The following is a 15,978-nucleotide window of genomic DNA, read 5'->3' as shown; positions in this document are numbered from 1 at the left end:
CGCTCCGTCTCATACTTTATTCTGAGCATGTGCGGGTTTCTTAGCATACACACGAACGTGTTTCTCGTCGAAAACCAGCCCGACGAGGAAATTGAGACTCCCGTCGAGGAAAAAAAGAACTTGTTCTCTTTTTTTCTCGTCGAGTTCCTCGACAGTTTCCTCAATGAAAAACATACACACGGCCGGTTTCCTCGGCAAAAAAGCTCTGCCACCAAGTTTCTTGATGGATTCTGTCGAGTAAAACGGTCGTGTGTACGAGGCCAGAGTGTCAGTATAACAGTCAGGAATCCATCAGCAATGGCTGCCACTCTGCCTCTTGTGACGGCTTTACTTTGAATTAGCCCTGTGCAGGTCTTTTGCTCTTAGTAAATTCACTATTGCACTGCGGTGTGCAGAAAAAAGCTTTAAAAATACTATAATCTCTTGCCAAGAAAAAGTTAATTTGTCAACGTCCATCTGCATTTAACAGGATTGCGTGTTCAGTGTCAGCTGAGATACTATAATGGCTAACTGTGATCATCAGTCCATATCTGGCAATTTCCTGTCTCCGTCATGTGATCAGAAATCCCTCTCTACGTTCTCAGTTTCCTTCTAAAACTCCAGGCTATGCTGAATCACCTCCCACGTCACTATAATACACCTACTAAGCAAAATCAGGTGTGTACTGGCTGAGCACAGTGAGTCAGGGTTTATCATTATAAAACTTTTACTTTCCGGAAATCTGCTTACTCCCTTGCCTTACACATGGATCAGAATACTGATGACCATTAGTGTGGGGGCGTTTTATTTGGGATCTTACTTTCAACAAAGTGCGGAAATAATGACTCCTTGTGGTGTGTTCAGTAAAGATTATTAAAGGTCTCCGGCTTTGACTTCTTTTTGTTTGGACAATAAATCCCTTTTCAGACTTTTGCTAAATACATTATTTTACATTTTCTCAATCTACTTCCCAGTATTCCTTGATATATATATATATATATATATATATATATATATATATATATATATATAACAGATATATGCTGGATATATCTATCTATCTATTTATATATATATATATATATACCGTATTATCGGCGTATACCGCGCACCATTTTGCCCTGAAAATCAGGGAAAAATCATGGGTGCGCGATATACGCCGATACTCGTTTTCCCGCGCCGAGTTTGAATACTGCGCCGACATATACCGAGCGCAGTACACTCGTGTATAGTCGGCTACACTCGCGCTCACGTCCTGTACGTCCAGGACGTCAGCGCGAGCATTGCCGACTATACGCGAGTGTACTGCGCTCGGTATATGCCGGCGCAGTATTCAAACTCGGCGCGGGAAAGCGGGAAACGAGCGAGGAGTACGCCGCAGAAGGATGCCAGACCCGATGAAGAGGACACCCGAAGCCGCAGACGGACGTCGGACCCGACGAGGCCGCCGATGGACGCCGTGCAAGACACCAAACTGTAAGTAAAAAAATCTTTTTTTCACAGGAATTTCTGGGCAAATTTAGGGGTGCGCGCTATATGCGGGAGCGCGCTATACCCCAATAAATACGGTATATATATACATATATACACACACATATATATATATATATATATATATATATATATATATATACATATGTATATATATTTATATCCAGAATATATCTGTTAAAATATATATATATATATATATATATATATATATATATATATATATATATATATATCAAGGAATACTGGGAAGTAGATTGCGAAAATGTAAAATAATGTATTTAGCAAAAGTCTGAAAATGGATTTATTATCCAAACAAAAAAATATACACACACACATATATACATACATACATACAGTATCTCAAGAAAAGTGAGTAGACCCCTCACATTTTTATAAAAATGTTATGTAGCACTACCCCCGGAGGAGCTGCTGGATTGTTTTGAGCGGCATGTTACCTCTATTTCCTCGTCGTCTAGGGTATCAGATGAGAGTTGAGAAAAAGTTCAATGTCCACACTTTACACTTCTTTTTCTTTGATTTATTTGCTGAACTTGGTAAAAGAATAAAATAAGTAGTTGAAGAGGTGGAAGGGTAACAGGTTCAGGTGCACAACTTCTGTCCGGAAACACTCCTGCTTCCAGCAACGCAGCTTTCGTGGCCACTCTAGCCAGAGTGGGTATTGCGCACCCGCATAGGACTCTCTCATTAGTAGCCGAGATGGCGCACGGAAAATTTGGTAAGGTCCCTGCCACAGACCTTCCCACAGATGGAGGTATGTTCGGTCCACAATCCTCTCAACACAGGATTAAGCCCCCGGATCTCTCCCGATTAGCTTCTTGTGAAATTAGAACTGACAGGCGACCATCATTCAGCCTTTCAGTAATGGTGCGTCCTTTAATTCAAGGCCTCTCCTGAGATACCAGCCTCGTGCTCGGTGCTCTCCAAGACAGGTTTTTCATCAAGTGGCTTCCTCCCTCAGAACGGACAGCACAGGACCACTCTGCAAACGTAGACCCAGTCTGACTACCGGGCCTACTTAGTAATTCACAACCCTGGACCAACGTGGTCCCAGAGCTATGAACACTTGAACACGCACCCCCGACCAGGAGGGCCACACACGGGGGGTGGTGGAATGACAGACCCAGGATCGACGACCCTAGACCAATGGCATCTGTCCCTTAAAGCGGTAGTTCACCCCCCCCCGACACATTTTACCATCGAGACAGGCATTGTAGCGCGAGCTACAGTATGCCTGTCCCGATTTTTTTAACCCCGTACTCACCTTGTAGTCGTCCATCGTAGATTCCGGCTCCCGCGGGGAATGGGCGTGCCTATGGAGAGGGAGGATGATTGACGGCCGGCCCTGGCACGTCACTCTCCCCGAAGACAGCCGGAGTAGGTCTCGGCTCTTCACGGCGCCTGCGCACAGGCTATGCGCACGCGTCGTGAAGACCAAGCCTATTTCGGCTATTTCCGGAGAAGCGTGACGCGCCAGAGCCGGCCGTCAATCATCCTCCGTCTCCATAGGCACGCCCATTCCCCGGAATCTTCGATGGACGACTACAAGGTGAGTACGGCGGTAAAAAATTCGGGACAGGCATACTGTAGCTCGCGCTACAATGCCTGATTTTAAGGTAAAATAAAAAAAAAAAATTTTTTTCCCGTCGATAGGGTGAACCCCCGCTTTAAGTACTCCTTCCCAGCAAGCACAGCGGGGCGACCAACCCCCACTGATTGGCTGCCGAGGGGGAACACCCAAAACACCTTGACTCGACTGCTGCCACCCTTGGCCTGGGGTGGTAACGGCACCGCCAGATAATCACTACTTTATATCGTAGCAAAGTGGCATTTATTCAGTGTTGTCACATGAAAAGATATAATAAAATACTTACAAAAATGTGAGGGGTGGTGATACTGTATATATATATATATATATATATATATATATATAATAGAATATATTTTCGAAGCATCAGTAATATATTCAGAAGGTCGTAATGCACAATAGGGAAAATAATATTGAATCATGGCAGTTTTATAGAGCTTTATGTAAAAAAAGGATCTGAATTGAAAGTGTCTGTGCTGTCTATACTGACCAACCAGATTTACACAATTCTTGGGCTGGTGAGAAATTAGAAGGGAGAATAATGCCGCTAACCATGAACACAACAGAACATGTTCTTTCAGACAATTTTGATTCACAGTCCCAGGCTTGTTGTGTGATGCACACATTAATTAGAATCCAGACTTTTTTTTTCAAGTTTTGAATTGGTTGTGAAATGGTTAGAACCTTTGACACATTATTATTGCCGTTTGGGCTGAAAGACTAATAAAAAAATGACACAGCAGTTCTAACCTATCCACACTTGCATTTTGTTGTCTTCACTGGAAAGATTTGCCATTTTCCTCTTATTACTTGTCCCGGTGATCTGAGGGAATTTTACCCATTAGGGACATAAGCAGCGTCAATGCTAAGGAAAGGTAGAGGAAGTTTTGTCCATGCTGTTGTGCAGAGTATTGAGATAATGTGCTGGAAGCTTCTTGGACACAGCAAATGGCTTTACTTTTTGGAGGATATCTTTATCCCGAAACAGGAAGAGTACACAAACAAGTGCACACAGAAGATAAACAGAACATCCTGTAAATTCCATTACAATAGATAACACACTATAGTCCTGCAGCGCCACCTGCTGCATAGATAAGTATACTGCATACAATATATAGTTCACAGTACTTTACATTACATGATGTTGTCCTTCCAACACATGCTTGGGAGGATTGGGGATGCTCTGTGCAAAAGCATTGCACAGAGCATATAAGTATAAAATGTTTGTTAATTTTTTGTCATCTGAACCTTTACAAACACTTTAAATGTTCATAGCCTGGTTACAGATTGATTTGCTGGAAATGCTGTGGTTCCTTCTGCCCCTACGGAATATAATAGCAACATAGGGGCCACTGGAATGTACCACTAAACATCCTTCTAGAAGTTTTAGATTCTGCAGGATCTTCTGTGGCTGCTTTCTCTAATGATGAGATTGTTGGTGCTGAAAACGGAGGGGTAAAAGGAAAGGTCTATGTTTTCTTTACTGGTAATACTGTATTTTCAACATTGCTTTTAGCGACCAAGTCACATTAACCATACCCTTACATTTGTTCCCATCTATGTGTTTTGGGTAGGTTGTTGTGTTTTGTTTTAGGTGCATTTACATTGTTTTTTGCTGGAAATTGCAAGAAAAATTCATGAAGCAGGATTTATTTTCTATGCTCACCATCAGCAATGCACCTAAAACTTGCCTGAATGTGAACAGACCTGCAACATGTCTGGGGTGTATAAATAAATAAAAAAAAAATTGAAACTGTGTGTAAATTGGTTCTGTGTTAATGGGGCAAAACTGAATGTTCTCAAGCTATATTCTCCACATATCAAATGTGTAAATGAGGGGGAAGTGCCATGTTATGGCCAGTAGGGAGATGGTGAGCATACTTATTTTTTATGATATTCACTGCCATCTAGTGGCCATAATGTGGCATTACCGTATATATTCGAGTATAAGCCGACCCGAATATAAGCCGAGGCACCTAATTTTACCACAAAAAACTGGGAAAACTTATTGACTCGAGTATAAGCCTAGGGTGTCCATCTGCATGCCTCACTGTGCCTCACTTTGCCTCACTGTGTCCATGTGCATGCCTCACTGAGCCCATGCCTCCTTGTGCCCATGCCTCACTGTGCCCATGCCTCACTATGCCCATGCCTCACTGTGTCCATGATTAGACTGACGTTTAACATGGGAGTCTATGGATGGGGTGCCGGGATTTGAAAAATCGGTACTCCCCAGACAACAAACTTTGCACACTTGTAGAGGAGAACTGGGGCTACATGTGTGCCGGTACTGGGTCCCCAAAGTCCGGGAGATCAGGCGCAAAAAGCTGACTCGAGTATAAGCAGAGGGGGCATTTTCAGCACAAAAAAATGTGCTGAAAAACTCAGCTTATACTCGAGTATATACGGTATCCCCATTCACACATTTGACCTGCAGAGAATTAACCATGAAAACATTTGATTTTGCCCCTTTCACATGGAACAAATGTTTATGCAGTTTTGATGGATGAACAGCTATGTGGACTTTTTACAAATACATCCCTATGTGTACATCTTTTAATCCATGTTCATACACTAAGGCCTTGTACACACGATCGGTTAAACCGATGAGAATGGTCTGATGGACCGTTTTCATCGGTCAAAACTGATCGTGTGTGTGCGCCATCGGTTATTTATCCATAGGTTAAAAAAAAGCAATCTTATAATTTTTAAATTTAACCGATAGATTCCTAACCGATGGGAAAAAAACGATCGTTAGTAGGCACAACCATCGGTTAAAAATCCACGCATGCTCATAATTAAGTCGACGCATGCTTGGAAGCATTGAACTTCCTTTTTTTCAGCACGTCATGTGTTTTACGTCACCGCGTTCTGACACGATCGGTTTTTTAACCGATGGTGTGTAGGCGCGACGGACCATCAGTCAGCTTCATCGGTTAACCTATGACAACGGTCCATCAGACCGTTCTCATCGGATGGACCGATCGTGTGTACAGGGCTTAACACATCTAAACCCAAATCTTTTTTGTTTCACTGAAACACCAGAAATGTGAATGGATGATGTAAACTTATTTAATTCCAATACTGTGTATTAATTACATTCATAGGTTATGTATTTTAGTTACTCTAAAAAAAGGTACTTCAAATATTACCTACCAAACAAAAGGACACAATAGTCTGACTTCATAGGGCAATGCTGTTTTGACAACAATGACCCACAGTAAGTAACCATAGCCACATTCCACATAGCAGCTTGACAGTTGTTCTTTCCAATACGTTACCTCAACTGATGTTAATATATTTTTGCAACCATAGCAGGGCATTGCCATGTATGCAAAAACATTGGGTTATATAGAAATACTGAACACAGCTGTCTGATATAGCTGGTAAATATTCTATGAACATGCATGCTAATATTGTATTACATTTTAAAGGAAAAAAACTCTCAATGCCCGGACTCCAGGCTTTGTGCTCTCAACTCCAAAGCCCCCCAGTCTAGGGTGACCAGACATCCCGGTTTCTGGGGACAGTCCCCGGATTGAGCACACTGTCCCCGGACCAAGTCTGTCCCCGTTTTTGTCCCCGTATTGGATTTGAACAGGGGCTGGGGCAATTTCAAAAAGAGAAAAAAAACAATCTGAATTACATCCCCCGCTCTGCCGCTCCTACTAGCTTAGGGGGGTGTATTTTGTTCCATTATCTGTGCCCCTTTCTGATGATCATGTGCTTGTCGGAGCAGGGAAAATATTGTTCTTCTGCCTTGGCTCAAGTCCTGGCCAGCCGCCTACCTGCTTATCTACTTGCCTTCCCTGGTGGAGTGGTCTTGCCAACAGTAGTAGCTGGGGCCCGGAGAACAAGACTTGACAGCCTGAGAGGCGGGCGGCAGCGGCGATAGGCAGAGAGTCACTGATTGCCGCCATTACTAGTAAAAAAAAAAATATGTCCCCGGATTTCATTTTAAAAATCTGGTCACCTTACCCTAGTCCACTTGAGGTCCCCCAGTAGTATTTTCTGCTTTTTATTTTTTAGCTACTTTTTTCCGACTGGTAATATTATGCATTGTTCTCTTCCTTCTTAATTTTCTCCTGGCGGTGGGTGATCCTGGTTGATGCAGAGACTGGCGTGATAACATCAGCACAGTTCTGTACATCAATAGTCTGTGAGCATACCTCTCAACATTTTGAGATGGGAATGAGGGACACCTATCAGCAAAAGTATGCAGGCATAGGACACACCCCTTGCCACGCCCCCTTAAAGGAGAATTGTACAAAAAAAACAAGACTGGTTGAACCCAGTAGGGCTTTATTTACCACTACTATTCCTTTTTATTGGCTCTTGGAATTTACAAATGCAGCAATTTAGAAATCAGATGAAAGGTTTGGCGCTGGAAAACACTTTTTGATAGATAAAAAGTGCATTTTATATACATCTATAGAGATCAGACCAAAATGAGGGACAAATGAGGGACATTGCTCCAAATCAGGGACAGTCCCTCCAAATCAGGGACAGTTGGGAGCTATGTGCGAGTGCTTAGGGGGTTGGGCTATGACACCCTGTACTCACAGTCTTTCCTTAGTCTTCCTGGGTATGTAAAACTGGGGGCCATTCGACTCAAAAGACTAATGACATCTTGTGGCTAAAATAGGTATTGCATGGGACAGCTTTGGATTAAAGTGGAACTAAACTCAAGTTTAGAAAACATGGCTGGGAGGCAGTTCTGTTTATTGCTGAAGAGACCTTGTATATCTCTTTATCAAACATAAGTCTTAACTGCTCTGCCAGCAATGTTTTTGCGAATGTACACTTACCCATGCATGCCAAGCTGGGCCCCAGCTCAGTGTACAGTCCTGGGTGTAGGGGATGAACTAACCCTTGCGCGCATGCTCGGGAGTTATGTCATTCTGGGCCAGCCATCAAAATGGCCCAAGACAGCAAGCCCAGAAGAAGACCATGTCAGTGGTAGTGACAAGAGACACCACTGCCATTGCTGTGCTGAAGTGGAAAGCTATGGCAGGTAAGTCTGCCACAGTGTACAAATATGAGATGCTACGGGGACTCGCAGCAGAGGTTAATTCTGTTTAAAAGGTGTTTTTTTTTTAAACACTTGATGGTATGTTTTGAATTTTTGAGAGCTGGAGGTTAAAGTAAATCTGCAATGAGAAAAAAAGAACTTCCGAAAAGGCTAGATGCCTGACTGCTATGCTCATCCAATGGCTAAAGTACTTTGAGTCATTGATCCAGAATAAGAATGCTGATCAGAAAGTCAGGGGGATGTCAAAAGTCCCTTTTTACATACTTGTTCTGGGTCAGATACTTAAAGTTATGGCACAGTGCCCCTGCCACGAGCTCCGTGACTGTACCGCGGGACCCATAGACTCGATGTCCGCCGGTGTCCTGTGATCGTGTCACGGAGCTGCAGAACGGGGGGGGGGGTGCCTGTGTAAACAATGCATCTCCCTGTTCTGACTAGTGACAGTACACTAATCTTCTGCTCCCTCTCATCGGGAGCAGTGATCAGTGTTGTGTCACATGTAGCCCAGCCCCCTCACAGTTAGAATCACTCCCTAGGACACACTTAACCCCTTCTTCGCCCTCTAGTGATTAAACCCCTTCTATGCCAGTGTAATTTACACAGTAATCAGTGCATTTTTATAGCACTGATCGATGTATAAATGACAAATGGTCCCAAAAAAGCATAAAACAAATGTCCGATGTGTCCGCCATAATGTCGCAGTCACGATAAAAAATTGCTGATCGCCGCCATTACTAGTAAAAAAAATATTAATAAAAATGCCATAAAACTATCCCCTCTTTTGTAGATCAGGGGTGGCCAACCAGTGGCCCGGGGGCCACATGTGGCCCGCGGAGCCCTCTGATGTGGCCCGCGACCTCCTCCTCTGCAATGGAGGGTTGGCAAGCCCAGATCGCAGGTTTGCTGACCCGCTATACCACATCATCAGTGTTGTGAATGAAGCTGGTAGTAGAGGAAGAAAGCAGCAGCAGAGCCCCATAAGCCGATGCTTCCACTACAGCGCCGGCTTTTGCCACAGGTGGAGTCTATAGCAAAGTTCAGCTAACCCGCAGGATAGACACAGGTGCACTATGCTGCACCCAAAGTGTGGGTAACCAACAGCACATCAGTGTGAAAGCAGTCTTAGGCCCTTTTCACACGATCGGCCTGACCAAATGGGACCCTTAATTCACCACTATAGAGAGACAGATGTCTGTTTACGCTCACCTACCTCCAATCTGAAAACCAGAAGAGAATTCATACCCTTTCATCTGGGTGGATAGGAGGGCCTATAGAGTAGCCGTGACCTGACATCCGCCCGCTCCGCTCATTGTGGCCCTCGACTGGTTACCAAGTTGCTTAAGTGGCCCTCCCTCTTCAAAAGGTTGGGCACCCCTGTTGTAGATGCTATAACTTTTGCACAAACTAATCAATAAACGCTTATTGTGATTGTTTTTATCAAAAATATGTAGAAGAATACGTTTCAGCCTAAACTGAGGAAAGAAATGAATATGTAGAAGAATACATATCGGCCTAAACTGAGGAAAAAAAATTATTTGTTTATATATTTTTTGGGGATATTTATTATAGCAAAATGTTATAAATATTGCTTTTTTTTTCAAAATTGTCGCTCTATTTTTGTTTATAAAGCAAAAAAAAAAAAAAAACAGAAGTTATCAAATACCACCAAAAGAAAGATCTGTTTGTGGGAAAAAAGGATGTCAATTTTGTTTGGGAGCCACGTCGCACGACTGCGCAATTGTCAGCTAAAGCGACGCAGTGCCGAATCGCAAAAGTGGCCCGGTCATTTGGCAGCCAAATCCTCCGGGGCTAAAGTGGTTAAACAACAAATAGACTTTTTATTTTGTGGTCACGCAGCAATTCTAGATGATGAAATCTGAATATTGTAATACAAGTTCAGATAATCTCTGGAGCTGTGTAAGGTGGAGCCTAACTGGTATTAGGAGAGACAAACACGGAAATTCCAGTTTGCCAGGAAATTCCCATTAATGAATATTCATCTATTACATTTCTAAATCAGTTTGCATTTGTAGGCACTTTTTTTTTATCCCATGACAGAATTTACGGTAAAAGGGAATGCTGCTTTGAAACAATTCAAACATTCCAAACCCACCACTTTATAAATGTTAAGGAAATTATGCTGCAAGTATATAAATTACATTACACACCGACGACTAATCTGGCAATTTCTGTATTCCAAATATACAAGAAATATATATTGGTTCTCGGATTAGATGGTTTAGAGTAATAAACTATTTGCTGTTGCCATTGCCTTACCGCTGCTTTAAGTGTATTCCCGCTTTTACAATCACAATTTTTTTTTTTTTTCATTCAAATTTACAATCACAATTTGAGAAGTCCACCACTATACTGTATGTTTGTTATGTATTGCCATTCAAACAGCATACTTAAAAAAATATTAATATTATTATTATTATTTTTATTTCCTTTGCAGTTATTTTTTGGGTCAAGTTTAAAAAAAAAAAAAAGGACTTTATAGCCAGCTTCTTTTGTTTAGAATAGTTTTTAATGTACAATTAGAGGTACGCACTGGGGCACAATTATTTTTAAAGTGCAATAACATACAGTGTACCTCCCAAGTTGTGAGATCTCTAACTCTTTGTTAGGACAGACAGTGTGCACACCTAGGGCCAGATTCACGTAGAATTCCGGCGGCGTAACGTATTGCATTTACGTTACACCGCCGCAAGTTTTACGGGCAAGTGCTTGATTCACAAAGCACTTGCCTGTAAACTTGCGGCGGCGTAGCGTAAATCCGTCCGGTGCAAGCCCGCCTAATTCAAATGGGGCGTGTATCATTTAAATTAGGCGCGTTCCCGCGCCGAACGTACTGCGCATGCTCCGTTTAGAAATTTCCCGCCGTGCTTTGCGCGAAATTACGTTGAACCGACGTCATTTTTTGAACGGTGATGTGCGTTACGTCCTTTCCTATTCAAGGACGACTTACGCAAAAAAAAAAAAAAAAATTCGACGCGGGAACGACGGCCATACTTTAACATGGCTAGTCTAAATATAAGCCAAGAAATACCAGCCTTAACTATACGCTGGGAAAAGCCGACTAGCGACGACGTAAGAGAATTCGACGAGCGCGCGTACCTTCGTGGATCGCCGTAAACAGCTAATTAGCATACCCGACGCGGAAAACAACGCAAACTCCACCCAGCGGGCGCCAAAGTATTACACCTACGTTCCAAAGGCGTACGAAGCCGTACGCCTGTCGGATCAAAGCCAGAAGCCATTGTATCTTGGTTTGAGGATTTAAACTAAAGATACGACGCAGCAAATTTGAAAGTACGCCGGAGTATCAGCAGATACTCCGGCGTACTTCTGTGAATCTGGCCCATAGTTTCCAATTGATAATGAGATCTGCCAGCACCATACATACAGGGTTTATTATAGTAAACATAACTCCCCAGAACCCTTAGAGGTAGAACTATAGGCAACACTTTTTTTTTTCATTTTGGATAGAGCAAGGAAGGGTTATAACCCCTGTAAGGTTTATTCTTGCCATCTTTGTCCCATTGGGGAGATTTCCCTTCACTTCCTGTCTTATAGCCAAAACAGGAAGTGCGAGGAAATCCCTGCAAATCAAGGCAATCTCTTGTGGACCCCCATGTCACCAGAACTAGTGTCCCCATTGGAAGATTCCCTCTCTATTACTTTTCTGGGGATAACCGAACATTTGTGATTTTCTTTTACTTTCAATGATAATGGTAAACAAGACAAATAGAGAGAGTGAATCTCCCTAACGGGGACACAGACAGCAATAAAAACCCAACAGGTGTTCTAATCTCTCTCCATTCTATCCAAGACTTTAAAAAAAGATTTTGGGCCAGATCCACAGAAGAATTACGCCGGCGTATCTATTGATACGCCGCGTAATTTCAAAGTTCCCGCGTCATATCTTTGTTTTGTATCTACAAAACAAGATACGACTGAATCTGGGCTCGATCCGACTGGCGTACGTCTTAGGCCCCGTACTCACGACCAAACATGTCTGCTGAAACTGGTCCGCGGACCAGTTTCAGCAGACATGTTTGGCCGTGTGTAGGCACGAGTGGACCATTTTCGGGCGGATCGGACAGGTTTCCAGCGGACAACTGTTTCCTGAACTTGCCCGGACATGTACGGTCGTCTGTACAGACCTACCGTACATGTCCTGCCGCCCGCCATCCCTCGCATGCGTCGAATGACTTCGACGCATGCGTGGAAGCCTTTTAAAGGCAGGCCGCCCACGTCGCCGCGTCATTGTCGCGGCGACACCGCGTCATCGACGCGGCGACACCGCGGACACGCCCCGCGTATTGTTTACGCGCGGACCTCTGTTCGATGGTGTGTACGGCCATCGAACAGAAGTCCCCGGGCAGTCCCCGGGCAGACATGTCCGATGGAAACGGTCTGCAGACCGTTTTCATCGGACATGTCTGGCCGTGAGTACAAGGCCTTAGTACGCCATCGGATCGTAGGTGCATTTTTCCGCCGGCCGCTAGGTGGCGTTTCCGGCGAATTCCGCGTAGAGTATGCAAATTAGCTAGATACACCGATCCAAGAACGTACGCCCGGCCGGCGCATTTTTTACGTCGTTTGTGTTCGGCTTTTTCCGGCGTATAGTTACCCCTGCTATATGAGGCGTACTCAATGTTAAGTATGGCCGTCGTTCCCGCGTCAAATTTTTCAATTTTTTACGTCGTTTGCGTAAGTCTTTCGCGAATAGGGTTTTTTTGTAGAATGACGTCACCGTCGGAAGCATTGGCTTGTTCCGGTTTAATTTCGAGCATGCGCACTGGGATACCCCCACGGACGGCGCATGCGCCGTTAAAAAAAAACGTTGTTTACGTCGGGTCACGACGTATTTACATAAAACACGCCCCCATCACATCCATTTGAATTCCGCGCCCTTACGCCGCCAAAGATACACTACGCCGCCGTAACTTACGGCGCGCATTCTTTGAGGATACAAAAAAAAGTAAGTTACGGCGGCGTCGTGTATCTTAGATACGCTACGCCCGACAGAAATATGCGCCAGGGTACGTGGATCTGGCCCCTTGCCTCTAGTTATACTTCAACATTACTTAGGAGGGGAAAGCTAGGTAAGATTGTTAAACATGTAAAAATGTGAGCAGCATGGAGGGTGAGCCTAAATACCTAAACGGCCCCAATACACCGACTGACCATAACGTTATGACCCCTGACAGGTAAAATTAATAACATCAACCACTTGAGCTCCAGAAGATTTTACCCCCTCCATGACCAGGCCATTTTTTGCTGACTTGCACTTTGCTACTTTAACTGGTAATTGTCAAAATGTTATGGCTGATGGGTGTATATACAGTGCTGCCTTGTGCTGGGGCATGCTCCATCGGCGCACCCAGAACTGACTGAGCCATCACTGACAACTCACAGTCAACTACCAATGATTGGGAGCCAGTAGGCTGGGCTTCCATTGTCCTGAGCACTGTGCAGCCAATCACAGTAGTGCCTGTCCTATCATCATGGGAGTTATGGCCCATTTAAAACACTGCTATAAAGTGCTTAACTATTTTTAGGTTGTGCTATGTAAATGGGAACATGTTACATATATAAAGTAACTATTGTCCCAAATTGGCTGAAAAAAGTGGAAATACACTTTTAAAAAGAGCTATTCTTTACAAAGGTGCTTTGTGCATTGTTGGAATTGATGGAAGTTCCAGCATGGTTCCCAATATAGCAGCAGCAACAGCGGACTAGTAATAAAATATACAGTATAGAAATGTATATATATATATTTCTATACAGTATAACCTTGGTTTGAGAGTAACTTGGTTTGAGAGCGTTTTGCAAGACAAGCAAAATGTTTTAATACATTTTGCCTTGATATACAAGCGATGTCTTAATATAAGAGTAGCGTCATGTCACAACTGAGTATAAAAGAGAAGAGAGGAGCCTCTTATGCCGCGTACACGCGATCGGTTAAACCGATGAGAATGGTCTGATGGACTGTTTTCATCAGTCAAAAACGATCGTGTGTGCGCACCATCGGTTATTTAACCACATAACGACCGCCGCATGTACATATACGTCCACAGAATGGCACGTACAGGCAGATGGGCGTACATGTACGTCCCTGCCTTTCCACGGGTCGGGGGTCCGATCAGGACCCCCCCCGGTACATGCGGCGGTCGGAATTCGTGTGGGAGCGATCCGGGATGAGGGGGCGGCTATTCGTTTCTAGCCGCCCCCTCGCGATCGCTCCCCGGAGCTGAAGAACGGGGAGAGCCTTATGTAAACACAGCATCGATCATGTGATCCCTTTTATAGGGAGACACGATCGATGACGTCAGACCTACAGCCACACCCCCCTACAGTTGTAAACACACACTAGGTGAAACATAACTCCTTCAGCGCCCCCTGTGGTTAACTCCCAAACTGCAACTGTCATTTTCACAATAAACAATGCAATTTAAATGCATTTTTTGCTGTGAAAATGACAATGGTCCCAAAAATGTGTCAAAATTGTCCGAAGTGTCCGCCATAATGTCGCAGTCACGAAAAAAATCGCTGATCGCCGCCATTAGTAGTAAAAAAATAAAAATAATAAAAATGTAATAAAACTATCCCCTATTTTGTAAACGCTATAAATTTTGCGCAAACCAATCGATAAACGCTTATTGCGATTTTTTTTACCAAAAATATGTAGAAGAATACGTATCGGCCTAAACTGAGGGAAAAAAATGTTATATATGTTTTTGGGGGATATTTATTATAGCAAAAAGTAAAAAATATTGCATTTTTTTCAAAATTGTCGCACTATTTTTATTTATAGCGCAAAAAACAAAAAACCCCAGAGGTGATCAAATACCACCAAAAGAAAGCTCTATTTGTGGGGAAAAAAGGACGTCAATTTTGTTTGGGAGCCACGTCGCATGACCGCGCAATTGTCTGTTAAAGCGACGCAGTGCCGAATCGCAAAACCTGGCCTGGGCCTTTAGCTGCATTTTGGTCCGGGGCTTAAGTGGTTAACCATCGGTTTAAAAAAAAGCCAACTTGTTTTAAATTTAACTGATGGATTCCTAATCGATAGAAAAAAAAATGATCGTTAGTAGGCACAACCATCGGTTAAAAATCCATGCATGCTCAGAATAAAGTCGACGCATGCTTGGAAGGATTGAACTTCGTTTTTTCAGCACGTCGTTGTGTTTTACATCACCGCGTTCTGACACGATCGGTTTTTTAACCGATGATGTGTGGGCGCGACGGACCATCAGTCAGCTTCATCGGTTAACCAATGAAAACGGTCCATTCTCATCGGATGGACGGATCGTGTGTACGCGGCATAAGTGTAGCAATATGGTTACATTTAATGAAGGTACAACATTTACTAATATATTGCTACACTTAGGGGTGCCTCTCTTCTCTTTTATACCCTGTAAAAAAATGCTTTGATATACAAGTGCTTTGGATTACAAGCATGTTTCTGGAACGAATTATGCTCGCAAACCAAGGTTTTACTGTATATATATATATATATATATATATATATATATATATATATATATATATATACAAAAGCAGCAGTAGTCTTTAAATATATAAAAATAGCAGTCTTTTAATAGAATAATATATATATATATATATATATATATTTTTTTTTTTATTTTTTTTATTATTATATTACTAGTCTACTGTTTCTGCTGATATATTGGGGATCACACTGGTCCCCAACCCCCATCTCTTCTCTGCTTTCATCTTTATTTTTGCAAGTAGATGGTCTTGCCCAGGGCGCGAAATAGTCTAGCACCAGCCCTGCCTGCGGCTCCATATTACGCTGTGTATTTGAGAACTTTCCTTTATCAATACGCTCCTGAGT

The sequence above is a fragment of the Rana temporaria genome, chromosome 3 (genome assembly GCF_905171775.1).
Source record: "Rana temporaria chromosome 3, aRanTem1.1, whole genome shotgun sequence".
NCBI lineage: Eukaryota > Metazoa > Chordata > Amphibia > Anura > Ranidae > Rana > Rana temporaria.
The sequence above is the reverse complement of the archived record's forward strand: the minus strand, read 5'-3'. Positions refer to the sequence as shown.